This window comes from Pteronotus mesoamericanus, unplaced genomic scaffold (assembly GCF_021234165.1).
Source record: "Pteronotus mesoamericanus isolate MK-2021 breed Mesoamerican mustached bat unplaced genomic scaffold, CSHL_Meso_final scaffold_167, whole genome shotgun sequence".
NCBI lineage: Eukaryota > Metazoa > Chordata > Mammalia > Chiroptera > Mormoopidae > Pteronotus > Pteronotus mesoamericanus.
The window spans coordinates 10,127,961-10,154,603 of NW_026555308.1; the positions used below are offsets into that span (position 1 = coordinate 10,127,961).

Consider the following 26,643-nt stretch of genomic DNA (forward strand, 5'->3'; position numbering starts at 1 on the left):
TATTACAAGAAAGCATGTCTTTCATTGACTTAATAGGAATTTGCAAGGTGCCAGGAATTGTGTCAGGCTGCCTGGTTTGTACCCCAGCTCTGCCACTGACTAGCTTGGTGACCCCAAGCATGTCACTTAAGCTCTCCCGGGCCTCGTACCTTCATCTATGCAGTGGAGATATCAGTACCACCCACCTGATGGGGTGTCCATGACGGTTACAGGAGCACCCGTGTGCCAAGCTTTTAGAGCGGCGCCTTTCACATAGTAAGCTCTGTGTGTGTGTGTGACTATTTTTACCAGCAGAAAGGGAGCTTGGGGGAAGGAGAGTCTGGAGAGCAGACGTTTTGGAGGAAGTGATAAACTTACGGTATTAAAAAAAATACTGAAGCACTACAGAAAGATTTAAGATGAAATACACGTCACACACCCCTCCAATGTGCATCGTGCCCCCACCCCTATCCCGTGATCACTGCCGGGTTTCTTATGTAACTGCAGAAATTGTCAATACTTATGTAAACCAAAGCCACCCTTCACACAGTGTTCTGTAGTTTGCCTTTTGAATTTAATAAAGCTGGCTCACTCTTTTTGAGAACTACATAGTATCCACTGTGATGGCTGTTTTGTAACTTATTTCACCTTGTTCTAGTAGAAAATTTAAGACGTTTCCAGATTTTTTTCCCTCAGTGTTGCCAGGAGCATTTCAGTAAATACACATTTTGGCAGGTCGGTCTGTAGGATTGATTCGTATGAGTGATTCTGGCTCAGATGGCATGTGCATTTAAAAATGTTTTAGATTATTACAAACCCTGCCATCATATATCAATTTAATATGCAGAATTTTGATAGGCATAGAAGGGTGAGATGTTCTTTCCACATGTGCAGAACCACTGCCAAGTTCAAAGAGCCCATGTCATCTCCTGTGGCCAGAGGACAGGGTGCTTGCCCTGTGGTCAGGATGTTCTGGAATGCAAGGCTGGGACCTGAGGCTCGCAGGTCTTGAAGGAGTTTCCATCTTGGTCTCAGAGAAGGGAAGCCATTGTAGGCCTTTGAGATCAGCTCTGTGCTTTGGGGGGATCACGGTGCCAGCTGAGGAGACAATGGAGTGTGGATGGGAGACGGGGTAGGGTGCTTTCATAGTAGCCCAGGGAAAAGGTGGGTCGGGGGAGAGCCGAACCAGATCACTGCCAAGTTTTTGGGACTGGATGTCTAGGTGGATGATGGTCAGGGGCCTTGAGGGGGGACTGGTTTGGCAGCAGGGTAGGTGACAGTGAGGTGCTGGGTTTAGAAACTGGTCTCTATGAAGTCTGGAGGGCAGGTTGGGAGCCCAGCAAGAGAAAGATGTGAAGGTCTGTTAGGATCGTATACTCTGACCTTGGCATCAGGTCGGGAAATACTACGTTTTCAAATCTCAGAAAAATCAGTCAAGATATCAGGAAGAAATACTCTAATTCTCCTGTGAAAAAGTGCAACAATTCACATTCATGCTCTGGAAGAATCCACCCAGCAGAGAGAAGCAAGAGCAGGAAGAGCCAACACAGAGTTGAAGGTTAAGGTCAGCGTTTCCAGGAACTGGGACAGGAGCTCGTAGGAGAGAAGTGGTCACGATCTAGTGAGTCAGTCTTGCGTGTTTTAGCTGATGCTGTGTTGTAAGTGTGTGTTCATGGCCCTGTCTGCTGCAAACAATGAGTCATTCTTGCAAATAAATACTAGTGAGTTTATGTGCACGGTATACTTGATGTGAATGGTAGTCCAAGAAAAAAATAAGTTTTGGAAGCACAGTAACTCCTTATATTAGCGATTTCCATAAGCAATTCTGTATTAGGAGACTCCCTGGGTGCTTTGTTATTCAAACAGTTTCCAACAGTGTTTTTCAGCGTTTGAATATTCGCTCCGGGCTATGATGATTCTCCGTAAATACTACCAAACTAAATATTTTTTATTTATTAAGCAACTCATTTTAGATTTCTACAATAATGAAAAATAGTATAAAGAATGTTGGGAATATTTGAAGACTAAGTTATGATTTGGGGAAGTCTCAGAACTCCCAGGAATTCTAACTTCTTGCTCTTAAATCCCAAAGAGTCATCTCTTTCAAGAATTTGGAAATTGTACCTATTCCTTGGCTTACAATTTCCTGATACAAACTTGACAATGGTAAACACAGAAGTGGGGAAGGTACCCAGGGAAGGAAGGAAGAATTAGAAGAGGTGACAGCCCAGGATGGAGGCTGGGGACAGGGCAGGCAGTGCGGAGCCAGTATAGCCCAAGGGAGAGAGGGGAGGAGACTTGGGGAAGCTGGGTCAGGATTTCCCAGAGCAGAGAGTTTCCCAGAGAAGTCTCCCGCAGAATTAGCAGCTAGTCTCAGAGCATCAAGAACAGTAAACTGCCCGCCTTCTTCACTGCCAAGTTGGCTGAGGACCACAGAGCAGGTGGCACTGCACAGCTGTCACCTGGTCACGGGGAGAGCACCGTGAACAAGTCACGGAGGGCCACCGAGGGGAAGCAGTGCCTTGGCAAGCCCCAGCCGGCCTCTGGCCTGTCATGACTCTTGCTAGAAACCCTGGGAATGGGTTCAGCTCCGCCACCTTGCTTAGAAACACCACTGCCTCTAGCAGGCAGGCAGGCAGGCCTCTCCGCAGGAACTGGGTTCTGAAACTGGCGGCTGTCTGAGGCAGTGGAGGACTGCTTGCTGTCATTTTACACAGTGGAGCAGTTTATTCCCATGTGGAGTGCTGTGAACAGTTCCGCCTGGAAATTCATTTCAGTGACTGTTTGGGGAAATATAGCCTCTTGGGGTCCTGGAATAACTTAGATTAGAAAGAGACCATTTGAGCTTGTAGAGTCTTTGACCCTTTTCTGAAGTGTTGGCGCTTCATTTGGATACAATAGAGGGCAAAGCCATGATGTTTTACCCCCAGCTCAGAGGGCACCGGGAACAGACTTGTAGAAATTAGAAGGGGAACCTTTTTTCCTATTGCAGCCTTTAGTCACTGTCTCTTAGCTTCCACCTCTCATCCTCATTGTTATTTGGGAGAGGAAACAGCTTGCCATCAGGACTGACACCCCTAATTGGGACAGACATGCCCCAGGGGGAGGGCCCTTCTGACTTGTTTTTGTAAACTTTCAGCATCTTGCTTATTGATGCTCGGCACCTTCCCAGCATCTAGGATCAACAGAGCAATCGCCCCAAACTCACCCCCTTTGACTGGGGTCCATGGCAGACTCTGGTGCCTACTGGGAAGAGGCAGGTCACCTAAGTGAATAAAGCATAACAGTGTGACGGTAGGGAGGGGGGCAGTGGAGCTCACACACCCTGTCTACGAGGGTCGGCCACTCCTCACCCCCGGCGATGACTGCTGTGTAGGGCTGCAGGTTGCCAGATCTTTGAATTTTCCAAGAAATAGCAGAAACCCATAACTAGATATAAAATCAAATCTTTAAATTACATAGTTGGAAACTAATTTGTGAGCCAAACAAAATTTCTGTGAGCCACATATGGCCTATTAGATATTTAAAAGTCTTCTCAGGTAAAAAGGGACTGCATTAGATCTGTTCAACGCATGAAGCACTGCACGGTGGAAGGAGGCAGGGACCCACTCAATCCCAGGGGACAGTGATGATGAGAGAGTGACCAGAGTAACTCTGACAGGAGGCCCTCAAGACCAAGTGTCCCCTGGCCCCCTGACTGAAGTCCTCGTCATAGTTTGGGCCTGACAAGCGATGCATCCAACGACACAATCCCCAGGCAGTAGATTCCTGCTTCAAGTCCAAGTACATCCTATCACCTTGCCCTCTCCCTGTGTGGAAGGTACTGTTTTCCCAGAGGGCCCCTCGACCAGCCATATGTTTGACACTTCTGGGCAAAGTGCCCTGCCTGAGTGTCTTCTCCATGGCAGTTTTTTTGTTTCTGGTCTTTGCTAGCCATAGAAGTGCTTGTATACCTGTAAAACAAACAAACAACACCCCCCCACCAACAGCATATAATTCTGCAATTTTCAGCAGCTCACCATGGGATGTGGGTTCTTGGAGGGCAATGGCATCTAGTCCAGGGAGCTGGTCACAGGTTATTAGGGTTGAAAAGGAAGTCTGTCATCTCACCATTATTACATCCAAGACAAATTCTATTCACAGGTACAATTACCTGAAAGGTTTTCATGCAGAGCAGCTGTTGCAGGATTATTTATTCTGATTTTGTTGGTGTTCCTACTTTCACATACCACCCCCACCTTATATGCCCCACTGGGTATCCGTGTGCCCCCACCCCCATGTTCTCATCTGGGGGCTGTGTTGCCTTGCTCCCCAACCCCAGAAAGTGGCAGTGAATGGATACATTTTTGGTTGTCACACTGGGGGTGGGGGTCATGGTACTAGAGCCCAGTGGGTAGAGTCTGGGGATTCTGATGTCCTACCCTGCATTGGACAGCCTCCCACAACAGAGTTATCTAACGCAAGATCAGTAGGGCAGAGGCTGAGAAACCCTGATCAGCCTGCACAGCTGGCCTGCCATTGGCCCTTGTTTAAGCAGCTGCAAACCCCTGTGACTCCACGGCCAAGAAGGAGATAAGGAGAAGAAACCAGGTGTCAGGCCAGTGGGTTTTCTTGCATTAAGTCTTCATATCTACCATTGAGGTCAGTGTCCTTGTTCCCTGTCTTTAGATGAAAAAACCGAGCCCCCCAGCAGTGAAGTGACCTAGCCATGGTCTCACAGCTGAGATGTGGTGGAGCGGGGGGTGTAAGCTGAGTCTGTACAGATCAGCAGCCCCTGTTTGTCACTATGATGTCAAAATGAAGCACGTAATAGAGCATCCCTAAATACCTGCATGTTGGGCTCTTTCCAAGGTCTGGACTTTAACGGTTGGTCCTCAATGCCCCCAGGACAGGAAGCCTGCACTTTTCACACCCGCCTTGGGCCACACTGCCTGTCCTCCACAGGGTCTCTGCCTGTCCCTGCTGTGGCCTCTCATTGTACAAAGTTATTAGGCCAGGGCTGGGTGGTGCTGTCCAAGATCCTACCCGCTCTCCCTCTTTGGGGTTAACTCCTAGTAACTGCTGCACAGAAAGGCCTGGGAGACGGGGCTGCGGAGGCTTAAGGGATGAGGGCTTAGACCTTGTTGGGAGAAGTGGTCTGAGACACATGCTCAACACCCACACCCCACCCTTCCTCTTCCAGGTGTGCAGAACCACTGGGCCACCGCTGCTCCTTGTTCCTTATTCATCAAGTTTGCCCAGGGTGTTTTAACCATAGCAGGAAAGAGAGCAAAGGTGCTGCCTTGCCCTGGGAACACTCTCCTTTGAGCACACAGCTGCTGGCTTGGCCTGCATCACTCAGAAGATAAAGCAGGTCACAGACTGCTGTGTAGGAACAGGACCCTTGTTATTTTTCTTTTACCCACATGAGAACTTGCTGTGACAGAGTTGTGGATGTTTCTCGCATTAGTTTTTTCTGGGGAGGCAGGTTGACAAATTAGTAATGCAACAGAAAACAAGTCATTCTGTCCAGGTTTGGGGTGTAGCTTGTTTTATGACTTTCACATGAAAGGTACAAACAGTATGGCATTGTTGACAGAAAGGGCTGCAATGAGACAGGCCTGGGTTTCACTTGGTTCCATGCCTTGTATTAGCTTGGTGAACTTGGATTACACCCTTTAAGGATTTTGTGCCTCAATTTCCCCATCTGTAAAATGGGACAGATAATAGGTCCTACTTCAAGAGACAAATTCAAAGATTTAACGAGGCAGTGCAAGAGCACTTCATTCCAGGCACGTAGTAAGCACTTACTAGTTTTCCTGTGGCTGCAGTGATAATGATAATTGTTTCTGTTGTTAGCAGGAATATGCATAGCTCATTCCTGGGCCTCTGAGAATGGGGACAGCCTTGGAACTATGGGATTTTCAAAGGAACACACAGCAGGCACACCCACTGAGGATATTTGGGAGATAGTATAAATTTCTCAATGGGTCTCCCCACCTTTTCCTCCCAAATATCAGTTAAGTTGATCTGGGAGACTGAGGCTCTGTGATTTGTTGATATCAAGATGGCATTCCTATGACCAAGCCCTGAATTTTTGAGCCCAGAGACCAGGCTGCAAAGTACCAGTTCCCCCAAAATAATGGACGTACACCCCAGTAAACTGTTCAGTGTGATTAAAAGTCAGATATCATTATAATAGGTAAGCCAAAGTGCTGTTATTAATTTCTTAAATGATTCATACAGCAGTTTGGTACCTATTGAAAGCAAGGCTTTGAGTCAGACAGACCTCGATTCGAATGTCAGCTCTCCTACCCAGTGTACTTGTGACCCTGATTTCTTGTGCCTGTGTTTTCCTATCTGTAAAATGGGGCCAGTAGTACAGACCTTGTAGGCTTGCCAAGGGGATTAAATGAAATGTCACCTAATAGGAGCTTCTTCAAGGGGAGCTATTTCAGCTGCATTCCAGACTCTCTCTTCAGTCTCAACATCTCAACATGATTTGAGTTCAAGCTTAGATATTATTACAATTGCTTGCCCTACTTTGTGTCTTATATTTTTAAACATCAGAGCACCTGAAAATTCCGTTTGGAGCAAGGGAGGCAGATTAGGTTATTTTTGGCACAGTCACCTCCATTGTATTTTTGGTTAGTGAAAGAAATAGTAATAAACATTCTCTAATATCAGGGAGGTGAGGCTGCGACATACAACAAGTCGGCGGCCTTTTGCAGCCCAGATAATCTTGTTCCACCACCATATAACCAGTCTGTGTGATAGCTCTCTTCTTGGTGGGTCACACATTTTCACAGGATTCTGCATTTCTCCCTGGGCTTTTCAATGATACCTATGAGTGATAACTGAGAATGGTCACTACCTTTTATCTACTACCATGTTAATGCTGTGTAATAAACAACCATTGTGCGCTTGGTGGCGTACAGTAACAATAACATACGGCTCATGCACTGGGTGATAGGCTGGGAGGCCCATCTCATTTTGGCTCCATTTGCTTCCATGTCTAGGATGGTCTTGACTGGGAATAATGGGACAACTGGGGACCGGCAGGGCTATCCCTGGGTATGTATGGATGAGTGAGAACAGGGAAAGCCCAATCGTGGTATAACACTTTCCATCTGACTGTGTCATGTTTGCTAACATCCCATTGCAAATGGCAAATCCCAAGGCAGAGACCAGGGTAAGAGTGGGAGGGCGCTGCAAAGTCACATGGCGAAGGACAAGGTGCAGAGACAGAGGGGTGAATAATTGGGGCTGCTTTTGCAACTACCACAGATTAGTAACTTACCCTAGATAGGATGTGGAAAGGTATGATTGGGTGGGGTAGAGGGCACAGCTGTGAAATTCTGCAATTGACATTTCAACTAGTAAGAAAGTGGAAGAAAAGCTAGTGATTAGAGCCCAGACAGTCCATAAATCAACAGTAGGACTCAGAGAGGAGGCATTCCGCTGAATTCTGGGAAAGGGCCAAGTTAGGGTCTTTAATATATTGACCAAAGTCCTGCTTTTCTTGACTTAACAAACAAATTTTAGCACATAATAAAATGGACTTGTTTTTGTGGGGAGGACATCCAGTTCTATGAACTTTAATACATGTGCAGATTTGCATAACCACCACCAGCACAGTCAGGATATAGGACAGTTCCACCACCCCAAAAAGCTCTCTTGTGCTATCCCTTTATGGCCACATGTTCTCCCCAGCCCTGAGCCCTGGCAATCGCTGATCTGCTCTCTGACATGGTAGTTTTGTCTTTTTGAGAGTGTTATCTACACAGAATCATACAGTAAGTAACCTCTTCTTTCATTCAGTGAACAAAGCAAGGTTCATCCACATTGAGATTCGTCCACATCATTGGGTGTATCGGAAGTTAGTTACTTTCATTGCTGAGTAGTATTTCATTATATAGACATACCACAGTTTGTTTATCCATTCACAAATGACACGTCTTTCCTAGTTGTTAATAATTTTGAATAGAACTGAAGTATAAACATTCATATGCAGCTTTTTATGTGAACTAAATTTTTTTTAAGATTTTTAAAATTTATTTTTAGAGAGGAGAAAGGAGGGAGAAAGGGAGAGAAACATCAATGTGTAGTCGCCTCTTGCGCATCCCTTTCTGGGGACCTTGCCTGCAGCCCAGGCATGTGCCCTGACTGGGAATCGAACCAGCAGCCCTTTGCTTCTCAGGCCGATGCTCAATCCAGTGAGCCACGCCAGCAAGGCGTAAATTTTGTTCACACACAAAATTTAGTGTGAACTAAATTTTTTATTTTTCTGGGGTAAATAGCTACAAGTGGGGTGGTAACTGCGTTCTGGAGTGGCTATACCGTTGTACACTCCCACAGTCGATGCATGAGAGAGCTGTAGATACTCTGCACCCTCATCAGCATTTGGTATTGTCGGTTTCTTATTTTCATCATTCGAAGGATGTGTAGTAGATCTCATCATGGCCTTAGTTGGCATCTTCCTAATGGCTAATAATATTGCTCATTTTTTTGTGGGGTTATTTTTCTTAGCTGTGTTCTCTTTGGGGAAATGTATGTTCAGGTCTTGTGCCCATTTTTAAAAATTGAGGTGTGTGTTGTTTTACTGTTGAGTTTTGATGGTTCTTTATATATTCTCTATACAAGTCCTTCATCAGATAGGTAATTAGCAAATATTATCTCCCTGTCTGTAGTCTGTACCTTGCCTTTTTATGTGTTCTTAACATTGTCATTTGCATAACAATTTTTTGACTTTGATGAAATCTAGTTTCTCAGATTTTTTGACTATGAATCATGCTTTTGGTGTTATGTCTAAGAACTCTACCTAATCCAAATTTACAAAAATTTTCTCCTAGGTTTTCTTTTAAAGGTTTTATAAAGTCAGCCATTGCCTTGGGCTGACTTAGAAACCGGAAAAGGCCGCGTTTGTGCTGCCTGTTACCCACCAGACCCAAAAAGCAGAGACAGGGATTGAATCTTTATAGGCGCTTTACTCAGATAGCCAGCGATCTGAGAAGATGGTGGGTTATGTACCCTAACAGACCATCTTCAATTTCATTTTAAACCAATCCTTTTTATGAGAAGAAAAGCGTAGGTAAGGGGATTGGAATTCTGGGTGAAAGGTAATCAGATAGAAAGCTTCAGCATTCTTTCATCTTTGTCCTGAGCAGAGTACAATGGCTCAGACACCATCTTAACTGCTTGCAGTCCTCCTGAGGCCCGAAGGGGGAACGGCTTGTGGTCTCCTGGAGGCAAGGTGGGTCATACCTTCAGTTCCTGAAACAACAGCTTTTTACATACGTTGATTACTAAGCTTATTAGCTATTACCTAAAACTAAAATTTTCCAACATTTGAGTCCCCCATCAACTTGATATGTGGCCCTGTGCTTCTTGCCCCCTCCAGTGTCAATGCCCAGAGGGCAGCGAACCTGCCACGTCTTCCCCTTTTGTGCCTACTGGGGAGCACAAGTTTGGGAAACAGATGCTCAGTGAATATTTACTGTAATGAGCAAAAGCTATTTTCCATTGATTTCTGGCAATGGGGAACTCCAAACATCCAGTTAAGGGGACGTGGCTTATCTGATAAATCCAGAAGGGCTCCTGTTTGCAACACTACTTCTATTTTCTTTTTTAAAATTAATAGAGCAGAGATAGGCCTCATCACCAGTTAGCTCAAACCCTACAGTGCCTCCTCCCAGGCTGATCTCTAAATTGAACCACCGTTGCTGATGCAGCCAGGTCACCTGGTGCTCATGCTGTGTCAGGCCTTGTGTAAAGCATTTTATGTGCAGGATTTCATTTAGTCTGCAGTCCTAAGAGAGGCAGTGTCCATTCTTATTTCCTCTTTATAGATGTGGCAGGCGAGGCCTAGAGTGATGATTGAAGGACTTGACCAAGATTGCACAGTGGATAAGTTTTAGAGCTGGCATTGGAACTTGAGTCGAACTCCCAAACTTGAACTGTTTGGAGGCAAAGTGTGGGAGCATGGACTTTGGGCACGGGCAGCTCTTGGTCCCAGGTCCCTTACTGTAAAGCCCATGCATGTAAGCACTATACTGTCGCTGCCTTAAAAAAATCAGATAAGTGGTAACACAAGGCAAAGGCATCTGGACCCATGATAGGTACTGAAAATGCTAAGTGTCTGAGTGTCTAAAGGTCCCAGAAGTAAGGTATGTGTTATGGGTGACTCAGGTTTGCAAAATTTCAGAAACCTACTTTAAGTTAGCGTACACTAAAAGGGAATGCTCACTAGCTGATGTGGGTAGCTTCATTTCAATCAGGTTTTCTCTGTCTGATGGAAAGATGGCCCCTGGCAGCTACAGGCCTTTTGGACCCTATAGATCCAGGTCCTAAAAAATAAACCTCCTTATTACTGGCTCCAGCCAAAGCCCTAGGGCAGATTCTTCCTAATCACATCTGTCCCAGTAGCTCCAGCAGAAATTCCAGGGAAGATTCTGGTGGTCTCATCTCTGAGCCAATGACTGTGACCCAGGGAATCAGACCTTGAATAGCTAAATCTTGGGAAAAGGGGTGAGGCATTCAGCCACCTCAGCTCATGGGCTGAATAATGACTGTTACAGAAGGAAGGGGGACTCCTGAAAGGAGAGAAGGTGGGTGGACAAACATCCCTTCTCTGGGTCTGTTTTACAGTTGTCAGGAAAGCTACAGCCAACACCTCTGGCAGTTTTTGTGTCAGAGGCTTGTGAGGCCTCTGGCCCAGCCTTCCACACCCACTAAGCCAGGAGATCACGCTTCTGTGCAGGAATCTTCTGCACGTCCCCAGCTCGTCACTCCTAATGGAGTGGGAAGTGTGCCTTAACACTCCCTAGCAGGCGTCACCTATCTTTAGACATGCTTCCAGCCGGTATTTGACAAGGCAGTTTTATTGTAAAGTATTAACCAGGATGAATTCATGACTTTGGGGGTTGTCGTGGGTTTGACTGGGCTGGTTGAGTAGATTTCCCAGGTGTCTCTGCTGCTGAGAGGTTCTCTCAGCCTGCAGGGCGGAGACTTTTGAGGGACTCTCTTTCAACTTGGAGGGCAGAAGTCTAGGGTGAGACGTCCTCTCGCCACTCTACAGGAATGCTCAGGTTGTTCATCCTGGGGTGTCAGAGGTAGAATCAGATGCCCCCTTGTTACAGAGGAGGAACAGATTCCTTGGAGGAGTGGAGGGGAGAGCTTAGCCAAGGTCACATGGGTTAAGGTTAGAGAATCTGGACTCTAGACTCAACCCTGACTTGTTCCTTTCCAAAGCCACAGGAATTACTGTTGCTCACCTCATCAAGGACAAAGGTCTTTCAGCAGGTTTGGCTGCGGAAGGCTGTTGTGGAGAATAAGTCCACAGTCCTAGATTTCAAAATAAGGTTTTGTCCTTGATCAGAACATAGGCAGGAGGGAAGGGGAAGTGTGCACATCAGCCGGGGGCCAGGAACCGCAACACTCAGGCTAACTCACCCAGGCTGCAGCTCACTGTCACACACAGATGCAGCCTTCGACTCTGAGACGGTGTCCCCGGACACGTAGGCAGGGCCAGGACGGTGAACTTGGTAGTGTTGAGGCAGCAAACGTCAAAAGACTGGTGGAAGGGAGGGCGGACGCTGGGCAGTGGGAAGGGGACATAGGGCTCGCCTCATAAAACTTGGAGGCTCTGTCATCTGTGGAGACTCTGAACTTCCTTTCTGTACCTTGTCTTATTCTGAAGAAGCCAGTTCTCTTATTGGGGTCCTCAATGGCACTTTCACGTTGTATGGCATAGGAACATTCCCCCAGGCCATCCATTAAGGGACGCGTTCACTCGGCAGGCATTTATTAATCAGTTGCCATTCCTGATTATGTCAGACCCTGGGGTCAGTGGGTTCACGAGAAATCGCGTTTATTTCTCACAGCAGCCCTTACAGAGCTATTACTAGAATTATCTTCTCTTACTATGCTCTCAAGAGAGGCAGGAAAATTAAGCCCAGAGAGGTAAAGTGAATTCCCCTGGGCCACCCAGCTGGTGAATGGCAGAGCAGGCCTCATGCCAGGGAATTCAGCAAGAGCTCCTTGGTGAGATGCCGCAGCTTCCAAGGACAGGGACGATTAACCCATTTGTATTTGTTATGACATTTCAGAACAAGGAGTAGTTAGCTGGAGCAAGGTGTGGTAGAAACTAATTTGCCATCTCTGCCGCTGCAGAGCATGGATTGGATATGGGAGCAGGGTCCAAGTCTTGGTTCAGCTGCTTGTTTGTATGAACCTGGGAGTCACTAAGCCTCACTCAGCCTCGGGTACCTCTCTATAATTTGGGCGTAATTGTCGTTCCTTCCTTTTGGGGTTGCTAAGAGGATTGAGGGAGACTAATGCATTTAAAGTCCTTGCCACATGGTGAGGTACAGAGTTGTGTTCTGAAAGTTATGGACACAAGAGTATTTATCATGAGTGTTGAAATTCTTTATATGCTTTTTTGGTATCAATTGACGTGATTTTGTTGGGTTTTGTTTGTTTTTTTTTTTTCATTTTTCAACAGTTTTATTTTTACTGCCCCAACCCATGAAACAGTTTGTCTCAGGTTGTATGCTAAATGTTCCTATATATAGCAGGCACTTTACATAGCAAAAAAAAAGAAGTGTTTTGAAGCATTAAAAAAAAACCCTGATATTTACCAGAGTTCAGCAAGAATGCTTCTATATAACCAGAGGAAAATAAGCCACAAATTTTAAAGATAAATCCACTGAGAAAATAATAGTAATTTTTTAAAAGGAGATTTATTTATCACATGGCTATTTCACTCATATTATATACAAAGAGCTAGCATTGTTTCTGTGGTAGGGCAGATATCTTGAATGGCCCTTTCAAGGAAGTTCGCTTAGTCCAACTTAACAAAGGCTATGTCCTACATCCTTTGTGTACTGACGGAAACACTGGCACACATATTGAGACCATATTTCTGGGTCAGACCATGCTGGTATGAGCAGATGCGACAAGAACAAGAACCCTGGCTGAATTTTTTCATGTGGCTCCAGTAGGGCTGCTGGTGACCCATCTTGCTCTCCTGGTGAGACAAAAGGTGACACAATTGTGGTTTTTTTTCATTCTGCTAATGTGGTATATTATAGTACCAATTTTTGTACGGTGAACCATCCATGCATTCCAGGAACAAATCCCACTTGGTCATAGCATATAAACCTTTTAACGAGCTGCTAAATTCTTTGCTAGTGTCTTGTAGAGGATTTTTTTCATCACTACTCATCCGGGATATAGATCTGTAGTTTTCTTTTCTTGTAGTGTCTCTGTCTGGTTTGTATAGAATGAGTTACGAAGTGTTTCCTCCTCTTTGATTTCTTGGAAGAGTTTGTGAAGGGTTGACATTAGTTCTTTAAAAGTTGGCAGAATTCACCAATAAAGCCATCAGGTCCCAGCCTTTCCCTTGTCAGGAGATTTTTTATTTCAGATTTTATCTCCTTACCAGTTTTAAGTCTATTCAGAAGTTCTATTATTTGATTTAGTCTATGTCGGTTTTATGTTTCTAAAAATTTGTTCATTTCTTCTCAGTTATCCAATTCGTTGGTACAACTGTTCATGGTACTGGTATAATCCTTTTTATTTCTATAGAATCAGTTATGACGTGTCCCCACTTTCATTTCTGATTTTAGTAATTTGTGTCTTTTCTCTTTTTTTCTTAGTCCATCTAGCTAAAGGTTTGTCTTTTTTGTTATCTCCTTTAATCTTTATTATTTCCTCCCTTCCACTAACTTTGGGTTTAATTTTTCTTCTTTTTCTAGTTCCTGAAGTTGTAACATTAGATTGCTAGCTTAGATCTTTCTTCCTGTTTAATGTATGCCTTTATAGCAGTAGATTTCCCCCTCAGCGCTTTCACTGCAGCCCGTAAGTTTTGGTATTTTTTTTTTTTCCTCTTTTCATTTGCCTCAAAGTGTTTTCTAATTTCCTTCTGGTTTCTTCTTTGACTCATTGGTTAATAGTGTGTTGTTTAATGTTGATAACAACTTGTGAATTTTACAGCTTATTAATTCTAATTTCATCCTACTGTAGTCACGGAAGGTACTTTGCATATCTATCTTTTTAAATCTGTTGAGACTTAACTTGTGGCCTAACCTATAGTCTATCCTGGAGAACGTTCCATGGGCACCTGAGAAGCTGTTATTGGGTAGCATGCTCTATATTTCTGTTAGGTTTAGTGGGTTTATTGATTATATCTTTGGAAGTTCCATCCATTACTGAGAGTGGGATGTTGAAGTCTCCAGCTGTTATTGTAGAACTGTCTATTTCTCCCTTCAAATTGTCAGTTTTTGCTCCATAGATTTTGATGGTCTGTTATTAGGTGGGTAAATGTTTATAATGCTATTTTTTCTTGCTGTATTGAACCTTTCATTAATATATAATATTCTTGTCTCTTGTAACCTTTTATTTAACATCAATTTTGTCTGATATGAGTAAAGCCTTGTCAAGGGTGCAAGAGCGAAAAGAGACCTACCATCACCCCTGCTTTGAGAGGCCTGCCTTTATTTTTCAGAAAAAAAACCAACACTTGCTGAGCCCCTCCTGCCCCTTCCCAGCCACTGTGCTAGGCTTTAGGAGGACAAAACCAACAGCCTCTGTCCTCAGGGAGCTTCCAGGCCAGCCTGGAGGCTCTACGTGGGCACAGGAGCCGTAGTCAGTGCAGGGAGCTGTCTGCAGCGCCTCACACCACTGGGGGCGGGTGGCCCCTTGGCAGTGCCGCCATTAAAGAGAGGGAGCCATGACGCCCTGTAACCCAGGGAAGGGTGTCAGTTATGCCTATAAGTGTCACAAGGGACCCATGCAAGCCGCTGTAAGGTGTGATCCTGGAGCCTTGCCTGGTCTGGGGTCAGGGAGGTCTGTGCTGAATGGGGAAGATGACCAGGAGTCAGTGAGGAGTGAAGCCAGAGGGTGGCAGCTGTGGGCCAGGGTGGGTGGGTGGGTGGTAGATGAGGTCAGAGTCCAGGTAGGAGCCTCAAGGGTCATGATGAGGCCTTCAGATTCCAGCCTGACACCCAGAGGCAGCCTTTGAAAAACAGCTCTGTCCTCTTTACTGGACATGTGGGGACTCTTTGTTTGGTTTCCCCACCAGACACTGAGCGCCCATCCTGTGCAATGGGCTAGAGACTGACCTCCACCAGGCCAGCAAGGTCCTGCAGACCCCAGGCCGGGTCTCAGCCAGCTTCCTGAATCTGTTCTTGCAGCCTCAGCAGAACACAGGGTGCCCTGCTGTGCCCCGCTGCTTTCAGTGTGGTGGGGCTAAGCCAGGCAGGGCCTCCCTTATCACAGGGGCCATGGAGTCTGGCTGTCAGGACACCCCCCACAGGAGCAGCGGCCAGGGAGAGCATGACCACCTCTAGGTAGGAGTCCCTCCTGAGAGAAGGAATACCAAGAAGGGAGGACAGCCTCAGGGGCAGCCCAGGTATTTTGAGATATTTATTTATTCTGTGCATTGGGAGATAACTATAGCTTGTTTATCTAAATGTATAAATAAACAAACAAAAAAACAACAAAAACTCCACAGCTGTAAAGAATGGGGCAGTCTGGGTACAGGTCCCCTATCTGTCACTTGGCTCTGTGACCTTGGACAATTTATTCTGTCCCCTGCACTTCATATGTCTTTATCCATAAAATAGAGCTAATGACCTAGACCTCACAGTGTGGTGGTAGCGACACAGTAAATATAAAGCAACAAGGGCACATAGTAGGTGCTCAACACCATAAAGTAAAATTAATTTCCCTTTTCCATCCTTTGTTCAACCCGAGAAGGATAAATAGAATATAAATACTTGACTGATCGATTAATAATTATAAAAATTATAAAGAACAAAGAGGGGATCTTTATTTCTTAATACATATAGAAATGCTGTGATTAAGGATGTTGTTTTGACTGGAAAGCTAAGAAAACATGATGAGAAAATTACAGAGACATTTAAGTTCCTGCTTCCTATGCATACATTTTTATTAAAGGACACTTTAAATATAAACGATTAGGACTGCTTTCAAAATACATAAAAATAGATTAAAATTAGTCTAAACACTAAAAGGTAAGAGCAGGCTGGCTTGGTTCTCCCCAGGATCTGTCAGAGTTCCAGGGACAAGCGCAGCTGCTTCATCTGGGCCAGGCAGGAGGGCAGGCAGAAGGCATAACCGGCTCTGAGCAGGGATGATGTGGGGGAAATTCCTGTCTGTCCATCCATCCATTCCCCCAGCAAATACTTATTGTGCACCTACTATGTGCTAGGCACCATTTCAGTTACTGATAATTCAACAGTGAATAAAACAAACTCCCTATCCTAATAGACATTCTCATGAGGGAGAGAAACATTAAATAAATGTATATATGTCAGGTAGTAAGTGCTTAAAGTAAAATAAAACAGGAAAGGTCATCGGAGGGGGTGCATAGGGGAAGGGGCCTGATGGGGATGTGTTATATATGGTTGCAGAAGGCCACAAGGATAGTTTGACACAGTGTGGAGACCTGAGAAACTGAGCCTGGCAGAGGAAACAGCAAGTGCAAAGGCCCTGAGGCAGTGTGTGTTCAGCCTGCTTGAGAATTAGCAAGAATGCTGGCATAGCGGGAGCAGAGTGAAGGAAGAGGAAGAGCAGTGGAGGTGAGGTCAGGGAGGTGACGGCGACAGCTGGATCACCAAGGCCTTGTCAAGGCAGGGCTGTGGCTGCCTCTCAAGGTGAAGTAGGAGCCATCAGTGGGAAAGGGTGTTGTTGTAGAAGACGAAGTGGTTTCCCAGGTGAGAGGACATGGTGGCTGGGAGGGGCAGTGGTGTGCAGCAGTCAGATTCTGGATATATTCTGAAAGTAGGGCAGACAAAATTTGCAGATGGGTTGACATGGGTACAAGGGAAAGAGGGGAGTCAGGATGTTGCCAAGGTTGTCGATGTAAAGAACTAAAAGAAGAGAGTTGCCATTTACAAAGCAGGGACGGAAGAGCAGAGGGAGAATAAAGAGAAGGCCTTGGACAGGTTACATTTGCAGTGCTTATCGACATCCAAGTAGTCTCAGATCCTGAGTCTAAGATCAGCCTGGGGTTCAGATGGAGCGCCGGGGTGGGTATAGAATCTTAGGAATCATCACATGTAGGCGGCACTTAATGCCATGAGCCTCAATGAGTGTGCTAAGGCGTGAGGATAGAGAAGAGGAGACACCTGAGGATGGAGCCCTGCCCACCCACCTTGGAGATGTCAAAACCTGAGAAGGATGAGCAGAGAAGACGGAGGAGGGCACCTAGGGGGTCCTGGAAAAAATCCAGCTGGGAGCCGAAGGACAGTGAGCCTCAGGCAGGTGGGAGGGCGGACAAAACGAGGTCTAGGGCTGCAGGCTCCTCCCCCTGGACGGTGCTCTGAATGTTGCTGCAGGAGGCTGCAGTGCGGTGGAGAGCGCTGCGTTTGGGAGTCAGACAGCCCTGAGCCCTGACGCAGTCACACACTTTGCAGCCACGTGGGGTACAGTGACAGTTGCCCTCTGAGAACTCGGTCTGTGACAGGATGCTGACGTCAGTCTAGAGGGTGGTCTTTGCCAATGTTAATTTCCTTGATCCTCTGTGTCTGTGCCCCACAGCTGTTGTTCCCCCATTATACCACCCAGTGCCCGGTCTCTGACCCTCCAGAGTAGCCAGCTGCCTCCAGCAGATGCTGCACAAGGGATTTGGAGAGAAGAGTGTGGCATGTTGTGGAGGAGCTGGAAGGATAGCATGAGGCTGGCAAAGTCATCGTCCAGGCCAAGCAGGACCCCTTCCCTGTGGCTGCATACCTCATCTTCTGTCATCTGTGCAAGGGGCTTCCTCTGCCTCAGCCTGGGGTCTGTCTGCCCCATCATCTTCCTTTTACAAATGACACCCTGGACGTATGAAAGCAGCTGCCATATCAATAAGATTGTGCTCTGCTGGGGCCACATTCCACCTATCCGCTTCCAGGGTATTAAAGGTCCCTTCCTTAAGCCAGGGCCCTAGTTGGCTGAGGGCAGTGTGTTCCCAAAGGCAGTCTGATGTCAGTGGAGGAGACAGGCAGGAGCAGGAAGGATGCCTCTTGGGCAAAGGAATGGCTGGACCCTTCTTCACATAGCTAGAGGGAGACCTTTGATGGCTCGCGTTCCCTCTCTGAGCCTCAGTTTCTCACTTCTAAAATGGGCGTATTGCACTAAGGACCTCTAACACTCTGCAGTGCCGTAACTTGAGCAAGAGTAGGTTTTGCAGTGGATGAAAGGAAGAGAAATCTCTTCCTTGGGTCAGAGGAAACTTGGGCCAGATTCTGGCTGAGGGACCAGTCTGGCAGGTTCCCCAGGGAGGTGGCTTCCATCTCAAAGTGGCCCCCTTAGGCATGTTGAATCAGCACCCAGAATGCGCACCCATTGCGGTCTAACTGTGGACCACTGTCGCTAGCACCCATGCATGCCCCATACCGGGCTAAGCCCTGGCACACTGGCTGCCTCTGCCCCTCTGCCTCCGTGCGCCAGCCACACTCCCGTGGAGCCCGGAGTGAACGTCTGCTCTTCCAGACCATGCCTGGGCAGCCACTGCTCACTGAACAGGGTCTGAAGATGAACATGATTTGTGGTTCTCATAAAATAGCAATAGTAATCATAGCAGTCATTGATCCTGCCCTGCTTCTGAGACTGTGAGAAATACTTCATGTGTGGTTTCGGTCCTCTTCCTTAATTAACCCTACAATGTAGCTACAGTTGTTGCTGTTCCATGGGTGAGCAAGTTGAGGCTCTGCTGATTAAGTGACTCTCCTGAGATTCCAAACCAGACCTTCCTGACCCCACAGTCCAGGCATTCCTGTTCCCTGCTGCAGCACCTCTCTCAGCAGGGGCACCCCCAAAAGTACGCGAGGGCTGTCGTGTTGCATTGGGGCTCCAGCATGTTAGCCTACTCTATATATAGGACACGGGTGGCAGAGAAATCCGAGCAGAGAGAAATCTGCTCCTTTTATGACTGACCTAGAAAGTCCACTGCTATTAGGACCCCAATGCAGAAAGTGGGGAAGCCACACTTTAGTTTGCCTCTTTCCAGCTAAGCACAGGGACCACAGCCGCTGGCAGAAGCCATTGTGGGCCGGTCACTGGGCCAGCTGCTTCTGTGCTCCATCCCAGTACTTCACAAAATGCTCACAAAGGGCATTACCAGTTTTTATGCTCACTTAAGAAATGAGGAACCTGAGACTCAGGTTGCTGGAGTGACTACCCCAAGGTCCCTCAGCAGGTGTCGGGGACAGGATTTGCACCCAGAGTGGCAGCTGCTTTCCCTTGAGCTGTGTTCTGCTTGCTCTGCAGTGCATGGAGAGGAACTGTCAGAACAAGAGCAACAGTAAGGAGCATGGCGTGGACAAGTGCCAGCACTAAACCCAGAGGGACCTCGGTGTGAATCTCAGTTCCATTCCTTCCCACCGAGGGTCCTCTCTGGCCCTCAATGTCCTCATCTATAAAACATGCTTATTACACAGCCTTCTCTAAGCACCTTCCATGTATTAACTCATTTGAGCCTCACACCTTTAGGGCAGTCTCTCACCTAACTGACGAAGGCATGACAAAGGAAGGAACCTGCCCCACCCAGGTTCCTGAGCCTTCAATTAGAAAGAGCTAGGATGTGAACCCAGGCCCTTTGCCTTCTGTCCACTCACTCTCTCAGTTAAATGAGACGGTCTAAGAGCAGGCATGTTGCCAGGCACACAGTCAGCGTTCCATGTATGCTTCCAAAAAATACTCCTAAACGCTACCTGAGGAGGATTGGGAGACCTGTCCATCATCCAGGTTTTTCTCAAGGAGACATCTTGTTCCCATGACACTTCTGTCCCTAAGTCTGTCCAGTACGTCCCTCACAGTCTTGAACCAGACAGTGGGCAGCCACCAGCCAATGCATGAGGCTTGCGATCTCTGGTACAACCTCTTCCATGGCTTCCTCCTCCTCCTGCTAAACTGAATGACCTGTGGTAGGCAGACTCATGTCCCTCTAAAGACGTCCACGTCTTAATCCCAGAACTTGTGAATATGTTATGTGCCAAAGAGAACTGAGGCCGCAGATGGAATTTAGGTTGCTAATTGGGTGACCTTAAAGTAAAGAGTGAGCCTAGGTTATCTGGGCTGGGTGGGCCCAGGGTGGTCACAGAGGTCCTTAAATGTGGGAAAGGGAGGAAGAAGAGCAGCCAGGGTCAGAGAGCTGTGACGGGAGGCGGACTGACCGGCCACTGCTGGCTGTGAGACTGGGAGGGGCCATGAACTAAGGAACCCAGGCAGGTACCAGGAGAGGAAAATGGCAAGAAAGGATATTTCCCCTTCCGGAAAGAACCAGCCCTGCTGACACTAGGATTTTAGCCCAGTTGGGACTTCTGTTGTTTCAACGCACTAAGTTTTTATAACTTGTAGCAGGCACAGGGCACGAGCACACCGCTGTGTCCCCTCTGCCCTCACTCCGGCCGCTTTCCTTGCCTGAGTGCCCCCTCCCATCCCCCCGTGAAATTGCACACTTTCCAAAGTCCAGGTCAGACATCACCTTCTTTGTGACCGGTCCCAACTCCCCTTAGTACTGCATCTCTGTGGCAGGCAAGGTGTTGCTCTCTGACCGCGCTGCCCACTGATGGCTCATGCAGGGGTGTAGGCGCAGTTAGCTGGTTACAGTTTGTGTCTCCTCTAACCTGTGTTCCTCGAGGGCCCTCTGTCTGGTACTGTCTGTAGGCTCTTGATAACAGTGGCTTGAACTGGGGTCTCTTGTCCTGGACTCACTGCACTGTCTGTGCTGAGCCTTCCTCTCCAGCTAGACCTGTGGGGGCTCTGGGTCAGAGGATGGGCCTGTGTTGTGCCTGGCCCTGGCCAACTCTTTCTCAGTTGCTCGAGTCTCCAGTCAGGGTCTGTGGTGCATATCCTGAAGATGTCTTCATTTACTTTGAACACTGGTGTTTTGTAAGTACCTGCTATGGGCCAAGTGCTTGGACAAACTGCAGGGAATTGGACAGATGAGACCCTGCTCTCCTGGTGTTGTGTCTGTTGGAGCAGCAAAAAAATTGAACAGGCAGTTCTAACTACAGGCCAGAGGTCAGGGCAGACTTCTCTGAAGAAAGGACAAGTTGGTCACATCGGCACATCCAGGCAGGCATTCCAATGTGGAGCAAGAGAAGGTGGGGCAAGCTGGAACAGATCATGGGACAGCTTGGAACCTGTGGCCACACTCACAGCTGTGTCTTCATTGTGGCATCTGGCTTTCTGTTAAATGATGTACGTTCTTGGAAATGCAGTGAATGAAAGGAAAATCCTGTGGTAGAGTTTTGACCTTTTATTTAATGGATTTCCCTCCTCATCATATTTGCTGTCTGTTGAGTGTCTATAGGCCAGGCCACCTCAAGAAGCTTTGCATTAGTGTCTTTTGGACTCTCACGTGTAGCTGGTAAGAGTTGGAGCAGAGTTCATCCCTTTCCCCAGGACCTCAACCCTTCTGCACATAAAACTGAAAAGAAAACAGAGCTGCTTAAACCAGCTTGAAACAGTCCCAAAGCCTAGCATTTTGGTGTCCTGGATGCTGCCCAGCAGCCAGTGGAGTCATGCAAAATCCATTCCATTAGCTTGAAATGTGTTGAGTAATGAACAAATAGATGATCTCTGTTTGCAGTCAAGTGCTTGTAAAGGAGAAAGGCCACTCCAGATCTCTGTGCTTTGGGCAAGTAGGCTGTGCCTCCTTGGTCTTGTGCAGCCATTGATGGATGTAACTATGATTAGACAGCCAAAGTACATAGACAAACAGGAGCTAGCAAACTCTGGCCCATGGGCCCAATCCTGCCCACTGCCTGTTTTTGTCAATAAATATATATTGGAGCATAGCCATTCCCATTTATTTGCATACTGTCTGTGGTGCTTTCATGCTACAAAGGCAGGACTGAGCAGTTGCAACAGAGACCAAATAGCCTCTGAAGCCTAAGATGTTTATTATCTGACCCTTTAGAGAAGTTTGCTGACCCCTAGATGAGAATAGTGGGGCTAAATCTAAATGTAGTGATACAGAAAAATCTCCCTGATACAAGATGTAGCACAGTGCATAAATTTCTACTTTTAGAAATAACAAGAAATATATGTAGTGGACACACACACACACACACACACACACGCACACATTTATATGCTCTATAGATAATGAGTAGCTCTAGAAAAATACATTAAAAAGGGATGACCATGGTTGCCTGGAGGATGGGGCTGGGGAGACCACTTTTTATACATTGACCTCTGCATGCTTTTTTATTTTGCACCACTTTATGTGTTACCTACTCAAAAATAATAACTTAGTTCAAAAAGTATATTGAGGCTGAAGCACTGAGAGGCAGGTGGAGGAAGGAGTATCCTTTGCCTTATTTCAACTATTTAAGGAAGACTAAACAGTAAGTAGTCTTTTTGTTTTTCACATGGGACTTTATTTTTTTTTTTATTTGAATGGTATTTTCATAACACTCTGGGAGGAATCTTGTGAGGGAAGCTCAGGATTGGCAGTTATATTTAATGGAAATAAATTTTCAGTTCGGCCATAGTGTAGAAGGACTCAGGGCAAAATGAAAAATGATCTAAGCATTTGTTCACCTTGGTCCAAGTGATCCTCAAAAGCAAAGTGCCTCCTGGCGACAGGAGCAGAGCCTCCTCATTGTCTGGTGATCTTCTCCATCCTTGGATGAGGCCTGCTCTGGTCTGGAATGCTGAAACAAGGGCACACACTGCCAGGAAAATACTGGAAAACCCGTGGCATCATGCACGCAGATCTCCTACCAAAGAACCTTCAAAAACAGTGTGTGTCCGGATCTGCTGGCTTCCAAAAACAGGTCAGAATCATTTCTCCAGAAAGTTCAGACACTATCAAATGTTTCATTTGCCAGCCTGCTAAAAAGCCACCTTTTGACCTTAGAGATAAACGGCATTATTCTACTTTTAGCTGATCTTTAAATTTACAGAATTTCTTCAAATAGTACGAATGCTTTAAAGTTGTGGTTCTCAGCTCTAGCTTGCAAATTGGATCCCCTGCCATGCTTCTAAATGCAGAGGTCAAGCCCTGCCCACATCAATGCAGCATAAATCTTTGGAGGTAGGACCTGAGCATCACTATTTCTTCTAAAAGTTCCCCAGGTGATTCTAAAGTAACAGGGTTGCAAACCCCTGCTTTAATTTAAAACACTAGTACAACTCTGGCTCTGGAGTCAGACCTCAGTCTGAACATCATCCCAACACCCGCAGTGCCTGAGCCCAGTAGCTTTCTCTCTCAGGCTTGGTTTCTACACCTGTATGATAGTAGGCACGCCACCTCCCTCACAGCTGGTTTACAAAGGCCAAGCGAGAGGCCTTGTGAAAGGAGGCCGCAGACTCAACACACAAGGATGAGGAAGCTAGAGCTCTGTTTACAGGGTAGGACCTGGGACTCAGCCTGCCAGCTGCCCAATCTCAGCTCTGTCATCTGTGTGCTCTAACCTTGGGCCACTGAACCTCTGTGCCTTAGTTTCCTCATCTGAGAAAGGGGGTGGGGTGTAACAGCAGACCTCCCTTGCTGGCTTTGTGTGGATATAAGGAGTGAACACATGTAAGGCAGTAAGGACAGGCCCTGAGAGGAGTCATGTTAAAATGGGGACTACCTTTGCAATGAGGTGATTTCTAAGCTTAGGTGTAAGTTTCTCATAATGAGCAAGAATTTGGCTTCATACAGAGTCTCTTGGTGGAGAGAGCGTGAACTTTTGAGCTGGTCATAAGGAGCATGGAGTTTATTCAGAGGGTAGCAGGCAGCCTCTGAAGGGTTGTGATCAAGGAGTGTGACATGATCAGCTTTATGTCTTATTAATTTTTTAAATTATATTTTGTTGATTATGCTATTACAGTTGTCCCAATTTTTCCTCCTTTGCGTCCCTCTACCCAGCACCCCCCACTCCCTCAGGCAATCCCCACACCATTGTTCATGTCCATGGGTCATGCAGTTAAGTTCTTGGGCTACTCCATTTCCTATCCTGTACTTAATATCCTTATGGCATTTCTGTAACTACCTATTTGTACTTCATAATCCCCTCACCTTTTCATCCATTTCCCCACACCCGACTCCCATCTGGCAACGAAAACGCTTTCTGTATCCATGATTCTGCCTCTGTTCTTCTTGTTTGCTTAGTTTTTTAGACTCAATTGTTGATAGATATGTATTTAATGCCATTTTACGGTTCATAGTTTTGATCTTCTTTTTCTTAAGTCCCTTTAATATGTCATATAATGATGATGATTTGGTGATGATGAACCCCTTTAGTTTTTTCTTGTCTGGCTTGTCTTTAGTTGCCCTTCAATTCAAATGATATCTTTGCTGGGTAGAACAACCTTGGCTATAGGCCCCTGTTTTCCATGATTTTGAATACTCCTTGCCATTCCCTTCTAGCCTGCAAAGTTTCTTTTGAGAAGTCAGCTGATAGTCTTATGGGAATTCTCCTGTGGAGGACTAACTTCTTCTCTCTTGCTGCTTTTAAGGTTCTTTATCTTTAAACTTTGGCATTTAATTATGATGTCTTGGCATGGGCTGCTCTGCATCCATCTTGTTTGGGACTCTCTGTGCTTCCTGGACTTGTATGTCTATTTCCTTCACTAAATTAAGGAAGTTGTCTTTAATTATTTTTTCCAGTAGATTTCCAAGTTCTTGTTCTTCCTCTTATTCTGGCACCCCTAGATGCAAATATTGGAGTGCTTGAAGTTGTCCCAGAGGCTGCTTACATTATCCTCATTTTTTTTGGTTCTTTTTTCTTATTGTTGTTTTGATTAGTTGTCTTTTGCTTCCTTATGTTCCAAATTATTGATTTGATTCTCAGCTTCATCCACTCTACTTCTCTTTTCCTGTAAACTGTTCTCTTTTAATTAGTGTATCCTTTGTTTTGGACTGAATGTTTTTTATGCTGCTGAGGTCCTCACTAAGTTCCTTGAACATCCTTATAACCAGTGTTTTGAACTCTGCATCTGGTGGTTTGCTTATCTCCATTTTGCTTAGTTTTTTTCCAGGAGTTTTGAGCTCTTCTTTCATGTGGGCCATGTTTCTTTGTGTCCTCATTTTGGCAGCCTCCCTGTGTTTGTTTCTCTGTATTAAGGAGAGTTGCTCTGACTCTATGTCTTGGTAGTGTGGCCTAATGTAGTAGGTGTCCTGTAGGGTCAGGTGGCAGAGCCTTCCCCGCCACCCAAGCAGGGTACTATAGGTGTGCCCTTTGTGTGGGTTGAGTTGACCCTCCTAGTTAAGCCTTGATTTATATTGGTAGTTCAATGGGAAGGATTTACCCAGGCCTTTAGCTGCAGGACTGGCTACGACCACTGACCACCAACCTCCATCATCTGTAGAGGATCAGCAATGCAGGGTCAGGGTGGTGGTGCTCCGATGTGGTCTATAGCTGTCCACCGGGTGCACAGGCTCCAGGGTTTCGCAGGTGATGCAGGCCAGGGTCAGCCCCCACCTGTGTTCTGCCCAGGGCCACCCTGCCTGAGCTATAAAGCAATCTGAGATGGCTGCTACTTGTGCTGGGTTTGCCAGGTGAAACCAAGCTGTGAATCTAGGCTGGTTTCTGCTAGTGCCAGGCCTGGGACCACTTAACAAGAGGTATAGAGGACTAGGGGCTCACTGAGGCTGGCTGCGGCAAAGCATGAGCCAAGACCAGCCATTCATATGGAAAAGTCACTGTTAACAGTTCGGGTATGCCAGTAAGTTGAGTGGGAATTAGTCTCAGGGAATCCCCAGGGCAGGGCAAACAATGTTAGCCAAGTTGATGGAGTCTCAGATATGGCATCCCCTGCTGGCTTTGTGGGGGAAGGATTCAGAAAGGGGACAATAGCCTCTGCCTGCCTTTATGTCTGGGAGAAAGCTGTCCCCCAGCTCTCACCTTGATGCCAGACACTTCAGTACCTCCCTGTAAGCCACTGGTGCCTTTCAAGCTGCTACCCTGATGCTGGGGCTCAGAGGGAGTGAGTCTGAGTAAGTCTGTGGATGGGTTCTCTGAGAGGAATTGCTTGGGACTCCAAAAGTTCCTTCCACCGACTCAGTCCCTGACGGTTTCTGCAGCCAGGAGTTATGATGACTTATTTTCCTGGCACTGGAAGCCTGGGCTGGGGGGCCTGGTGTGGGGCTGGGACTCCTCACTCCCGAGATATCCCTCCTGAATTTTTAACCACCACACGTGGATGGGGGACCAGCCCATTCTGCATCCCTGCCCCTCCTACCAGTCTGGATGGATGTGATTTCTTTAATTCTGTCGTTGTCAGACTTCCATTCAACTCAATTTCTGATGGTTCAGGGTGATGCTGTTCTATATTTTAGTTGTAACTTTGATGTGGTTGTGAGAGGAGGCAAGCTGTGTTTACTTATGCCGCCATCTTGAGTGGAAGGGGCTTTATGTTTTAAGAAGCTATGTGAACCTCGTAAAAGAGGACCAGCATAACATCCTCAGCTCTCAGAGCCACTGCGTTGTTCATCACCACCATTGCAGACTGGGGAGGTCTTGGACCTCTGGGATATAGTTCTGTGATCTGCCCAGGGCTTTTTGAATCCTAGTCCACAGATAAATACAGTTCTTTCCAGGGGCAATGCTAGTGGTTGGAGACTCAGGGCTAGGGAGGGAGACCCTTGAAGACCACTGTTCCCTGGTACTACCCACCCAGGCCCGTGGAAGAAGGTAAAAGCAAGACACTGGGCAAACCCAGTTGGCAAACTCGGTG

The 26,643-nt window shown here is 46.5% G+C and overlaps 1 protein-coding gene and 1 pseudogene across 1 annotated transcript in view; one reads left to right on the forward strand and one right to left on the reverse strand.

The window, feature by feature from the left end:
* SNX29 (sorting nexin 29) overlaps positions 1–26,643 on the forward strand; it is a 547,242-nt gene that overhangs the window by 493,717 nt on the left and 26,882 nt on the right. The window lies entirely within an intron of this gene.
* On the reverse strand, positions 12,800–12,976 carry LOC129083689 (40S ribosomal protein S29-like; annotated as a pseudogene).